Below are 6,427 nucleotides of genomic sequence, written 5' to 3' on the forward strand. Positions count from 1 at the left end.
ACAGTCGATTTTTGGTTAAGAGCGACTGGGAATAGCAGCTCAACATGTTTTCCACCTTTGGGTTGCTATGCTAATGTAGCATTGTGCTCAAGAGTCTGTCCTTCGTTTCTTGCTAGGGCATTACTGCGCCACCCACAGTGCTGGAATGTGTACTGTGTAGTTTTCGGTAGTTGTGTGTGGTCACCAGAGATCCTTTATAAAACCGGCAGGGAAAACATTGGAAGCGATCCGCCTCCTTGTGGCTGTTGTCTCAGACATGGCCACACAGTCGACACAAGCCTGACCCCCGCTGGAACCCCAAAAAATGTCCATATAGAACTCAATTTACTTTTGACTTGTGATTGGGTAAATGGTCAGGACATTACATTTTTTGGGGCTTAATGGTTCACTGTCTTTTGGATTCAACTATTAAGCCAAAATATGCAACATTTTGATGCGTTACAAGTGGAAAATAAAGTCTAATTTTCATAAGCAGGAATATCATGATGCTGATCGTGACCCAGATATGCCTGGACATGACCTCATTTCAAATGTCAGTTTTGGTTTCATCGCGTCATTTCGAAAATGTTTGCAAAAATGTGTTGGTTTTTTTTTTTGCAAACAAGATTCCTGATGTGATCAGTCATAACACCTTCACCTCATTCAGCCTGTAACCGGATGAGCTTGGACGCTGCAGCACCAGATGATGCGTGTCAGTGTAAATAATGAGGTTTGAGGTGGACCAGTCTGAGGCAGGGCACACTGACTACTTTGTTATCCGCATGATCACAACAAGATTCCAAGAAAATCACGGGCCAAGCGGTTACATCACAGCGGCGCATCATTCCCTGCCAACTTCCACTTCTCTCCTACTTGAGGGCTCGGCCTGGTGTCTGGCTTTTGCTGGGAATCTGTTCTCCAAAGCAAGACCTTTATAGGCTTAAGGCTGAAGTCACATGGGAACTGGCCGCAGCGTGACTTAATCTGCTTAATATCTTTTGGAGAATTGTTCACTGTGTTGGTGAAAAGATGACAGCATTCAGGAGCTAGACAGCGGAGATATTTGGGCGATGTCAATAAGCTGAAATAAACAACCATTTTATTAGACATCCATCACACCAATGAGTCTGAATCAAAGAGCCCATTGTTCAGGTGTTTGAGGCTGTAAGTATTTATCATGGTCTTATCCAGGTTCATCAGAAATCGGTAATGCACACCAAACTCTTGGTTGATGTTAGTGGGTGGTGGACATGAAGAGTGTAGGAGTCAAGAGAAAACCTTCCTGCAATGTGTGAAAAAATAAAACCGCCACACAGCGTGAAAGAGAAACAACATATTTATGTCAATAAAAAGCACGTCCCGGCCTCCCAACCATCTCCAGCAACGCCACAACACCGCTCATGTCTTGTCGCTCATGGTCTGGTGTTGCCGTTTATTGTTGTTCAAAGCAACGAAATAACAAAGATACACACTGCAGTGTAACAGGAAAACAAGTGTCTGTTATAACTGTAAACAAATGGAGCGGACAAAATGACACTGTTTGGAAGGGAATGTTACCAGAGTGTTTACTGTCCATCTAGCAAGTGTCAGTTGGTCTTCAGTATGATTCTGTCTTCAGTTGAGTGAAGTGGTGGATCTCTCCAGAGTGTTGGACGGCATGTCCCTGTGGGTCCTCCACACAGTGTAGGACACAGTCCCGGGGTCTGAGAGGTCACATGACTGCTGTTAGGCATGTTTTATTTAACGTGATTTAAAGCCTTACCTTCGTTTCCTTTAGTTGCAACCGTGCCATTCGTTCCTCCGTCCGTCGTCTGCCAAACATAATGGAGACACAAAAACACAGTAAAACATCTAAATCACTTTTATAGACTCCTTGACTAACAGGGTTAAGTTTTCTCAACCAGAAGCCCTGCCTTTTTTTATATGCAATTCAGAGAAGACGCACGGCAAGTTTTAGGAATCCAGAGTGACTCAACAACACAGCAACCACCTTTAAAAAAACCCTCCTGTGAAATGCTGTCCTGCCAGATCCTGTTCTTAAGGTCTATTGTTTGTCAAGTTTCACCGTTTGATTCCACCTCTCACTGCACAGCGCTGTAGCTCCTCCACTCCCGTTCATAAATGTGACTCATGATCAATCAAATCTCAGTGGAACTTCAGTGAATAATATTTACATGGTGACAGGTTTATTAATCCTTTAAAAAAGACTGTAATGTCTTATTTTATTCAGTGAGACACATTAGAATCTTTATTGTAAATGGTTGAATTATTTATCAGCGCTTCTTATTGTGTCCATCGTGTTCAATCATAAACCTTTTCAATTTAATCCAGTCCTTGTTGTTGTTTTGCTTGCAGCTACAGGTATAAGGTTACTAGTTTCATTTATGAAAACAATTTAGATCATTTATTATGTTTGTTTATTATGTTTCAAACATAATAATACACAAAAATACAGTGTTATAGCTTTCCATATTAATGTTTCATATCATTCATGTATTTTTATATATACTTAAACTAATTAATAGTTAGAAAACTGGTTAATTTCTTCATATTCACTTAATTTTGATTTTCTAGTTGACAATATATCTTGACACAAACCTTTCTCTGACATCATAAGCTCTTATTTGTCAATATAATATAAGTATAAATAATATCCCTGCCCCCAAAATATGTGTGTTTCATGCATCAAAGTGGTGTTTTCAAATTAATTTATTTTACTTTTTATTTTTATTTTTATTAGCCAAAACTACAAGACAAGAGTATGAACAAGAAATACCAAAAAAAATAGAGGGAGAAAAGAGTAAAAGATGTGTATTACCGTTGTACCGCCGTTCACGTCATATGCGTTCCCACCGCTCCTGGAGGGATCAACAGACATCAGTTATGAGTGGCTGTGTGTTCTTGCTGTGGCAAAAAGTACCATTGCTTTATTGACCCTTCAATTTGAATAATGAGATTTGTCTCGCCGTGTTTGTGGCTGCGCCTCAAATCTCTCTTACACACAAAACTTCCTCTCAAGAAGCTCTTTGTGTCATTGTCATTCTTCACCTGTATCTGCTTCCGTTGAGCTCATTCATGCTTTTTTTTTTTTCAACAGCGTTTATCTTGCGAGCTCACTGGGTTCAAGAAGTCAGTCACAGTTAATGATCTTTCGTGTCTAGTTTTTATCTGAGATGTCATGACTTTCTGAACGTTTTCATGTTTCCAAAATAGTTGGATAGTTGGAGTTATAAATTAGCTTATTTATTCAGCATTTTATTTTATTTTATTAGAATCACTTAATTTCATTGTCCGTGAGCAAATACTAATGTTACAACTTTATTATGCTTAAATTTCTTCAGTCGAATGAACAATTTTTTTTTTCATCTCGACCCAGTGTTTCTATTATTTGTATTCAAATCAGTGATTTTTTTTATTGAGCTCCAGGGCTTTTGTTTTTCCCCCCAATATAAAATATTTAATTAAATTATACATATATATATAATAGTTTTCTTTGATCTATTATATTGCAAAGCAATATAAATACTTTGCAATCATTGTATTTTGCAATTTAAATTAATTAAAAAAGCTACAATTTTTTCAACCCTGAATTTTTAAAATCATAGTGATTATTATTATTATTTAGAATAATATTTGTTTCTGCTATAAATGTTCTGCTTGCGGTCATTTTACGGGCAAGCAGTGGATTGTTTTATGCACTTAATATACTTCCTAAAATATGCTGTAGTTTTTCAGTCAGTATTTACATTAAAGAGGCTTCGTGAATCCTTGAAACTTTAAGTCAACTGTCTAATGGTTTACTACATCAGCATTAGCAGAGTTTTGAAATGTGAAACATCGGATCACAGTGCAGGCTTGTAACGCCCTGCGCTCCTAATCCTCGATACAACATTGCTCCGCATCTATTATTTGCCTTCGCTCACTCAGCAGTCGCAGTTCCACCCTTTTATATTCACAAAACATCTTTCAGTTTGGATTTCAATCTTTCACTGCTGAGCCCAGCTGGTTGAATTCCTGCCGGTGACAAACAAGTCGTGGAATGTGAAGCAGATAACCGCTGATGTTTTCTCCTCTGTCGCCGGTATGATAGGCACGTCCACCGCCATAAAGCTTCCAGGCTCGATAATACAAATGCAGATGTTGTGAAACTTACGCCACTCAGCAGGAAGTACAGCTTGTTGGTGCCATTTGTGGCCTTGAATCAGATCTAATGTAATTCTGTAATGGAACCTCATTTTAGCAAAATTTCTGAGATCCTGACAGTCCAAACGCAAAATAACTTGCTTTCATGCACAGGTTCTATGTATTTGCATATATAGTGTGTTGTTTGACTCAATTTCAATGAGTCAAACAGCTCATTTTTACGTTGGTTTTGTGGCTTATTGTATCATTATTCCTCTTTATTCATTAACCTGAGTCCATCTTTTTCAAGCAGGGGGGTTGTCTACAAAGAAAATATAATTCACCACCCATTGTTGGTCATGTGATCTTTTCCTCATCAAAATATTTGTATTGGAGGCACAATTTGAAGTCCATATGGGTATAAACAGGTGTTTCCTTTCATGAATGCACCTGCCAGAAATGAAATCCTGTTCTCTCCTCCAGGCACCAACACCCTGTCTGCAAATTCAAGTCCAGCAAGTTCGTAAGCCAAAAAAGTCATCAATTAGAGTTTTGAAAGTGCCTGAAAATGTATCTGATATATATTTTTTCCAACCACCGAGCGACGCCTTGATGCGGAATGTGCTCACTGTCATAGTGAGTGGGAGCTCATCTGATTTTTTCTTGGTCTTACTTGCGACACTGGGCACAGAGGGCGACGGCGAAGACGCTGAGGACGACGAAGACCACCAGGGAGATAATGGCCACCTCAGTGGACGAAAACACGCCGGCCACGTCGGTCATTCCGATGGGAGCCATCCTCCTTCAGCTCTGTGGGACACATTCAGCTCTGCATGTCTCCTCGCATATCTTGAAGCACAGCATGTACGACAGGTGAATGAGAGAACTTACGTGTGCGTTGCTCCGCTGCACCGCTCACCTCCGACTGTCAGCCTCAGAAATGACTTGAGTCACCTGAGGGAGGAACCCACGGCTGTGTGGCCTGAGGGAGGTGCATCAACATTTTCTCTGGGTGAGACACCTGACTCACATGGAATGTTCTCACCTGACAGGAGTTTCTGTGTTTGGCCAGAGTGAGTCGTAGTTTATTTAAATCACTCGACAACGTCGCTCTGCAAACCACACGACCCACCAATGTCCACAACGTTTTGACAGCTTTTAAAACAGCTATGTTGCCCTCCCCATTTTTTAACTACTGCTCCTTGGAGGAATAAACACCAAATAAATAGAATACTGGCAAGAAAGAACTTTGCTTTCTACTATTTTGACAATAGCAGGATCAAGCCTGAGACCAAACTGAATACAGAAGCAGAAGTATATTAGTCTTATAGAGACACACAGACACATTTGTCCTTTTTTTTTTCAAAATAAATCAACAGCTGAAATATTGAAAACAAAGGATTGTATTCTTTTCAAATCAAATAATTAATTGTTGTGAGTTTTTTTTTCTTCTTCCCCAAAATGGTGATCAACTGAGTATCAATGAACTATGTAATTATGTGTTTATGTGTGTGTTTAACAGAGGACAGAACAGAGTACACGTTAGATCCAAAGAAATGTCAATTAAAAAACTTAAAAAATGACTCAGAAACAACTTGTCTGGCACTGGACCATGTGGACATGAAGAAAACTGAAGAAATTGATGAAAATGCAAAAGTCGAATTTTGGTGAATTAAAAAAAAAAAAAAAGACGGATAGATAAAAGACGGCGACAGATAAAAAACAGCAAACAAAATGACTCAATAACAACTTGTCTAGCATCCTTGGACCATGTAACCATTTAGGAAAGTGAAGGAATTGATTTAAATACCAAAGTTGAATCGATTTTTAAAAAATATATTTTTTTAATACACATTTTTTTAATGTAGTAAGGAACACGAGAATCTAACAACAATTACAAAAATCACATGCTGGTTCACACTCAACATTCCCACACCAGATCACATCCTGATCTCATGAAGCCATAACAGAATGTTGTTGAACAAAGTGTCAGTGCTAAATGAGTAGTTTAAACTTCAGTGTCATGGCCAGGAGGACACGCTGATAAAGTGGTGACTGAGTCACAAGAATTTATTTTTGTTGTCCTCACCTCTGAATTTCCCTCAGGAACCGAGTGCGTTTCAAGTTAGTTTCAGAATGAATGCATTTTTTGGTCTAATTTTCAATGAATTGTAACATTTCCTTTGGCTATATTGCAGCATCTTCATCATATTCATGAGACCCTCAAGAACAAGTCACTTTCTTCATTTTATCCTCACTAGCGCTCTTTTCACTGAGGACTTACGTTTTCATTTCCCAACATGTCTCTTGGTCACTTTTTGTTTTC

This window comes from Synchiropus splendidus, chromosome 12 (genome assembly GCF_027744825.2).
Source record: "Synchiropus splendidus isolate RoL2022-P1 chromosome 12, RoL_Sspl_1.0, whole genome shotgun sequence".
NCBI lineage: Eukaryota > Metazoa > Chordata > Actinopteri > Syngnathiformes > Callionymidae > Synchiropus > Synchiropus splendidus.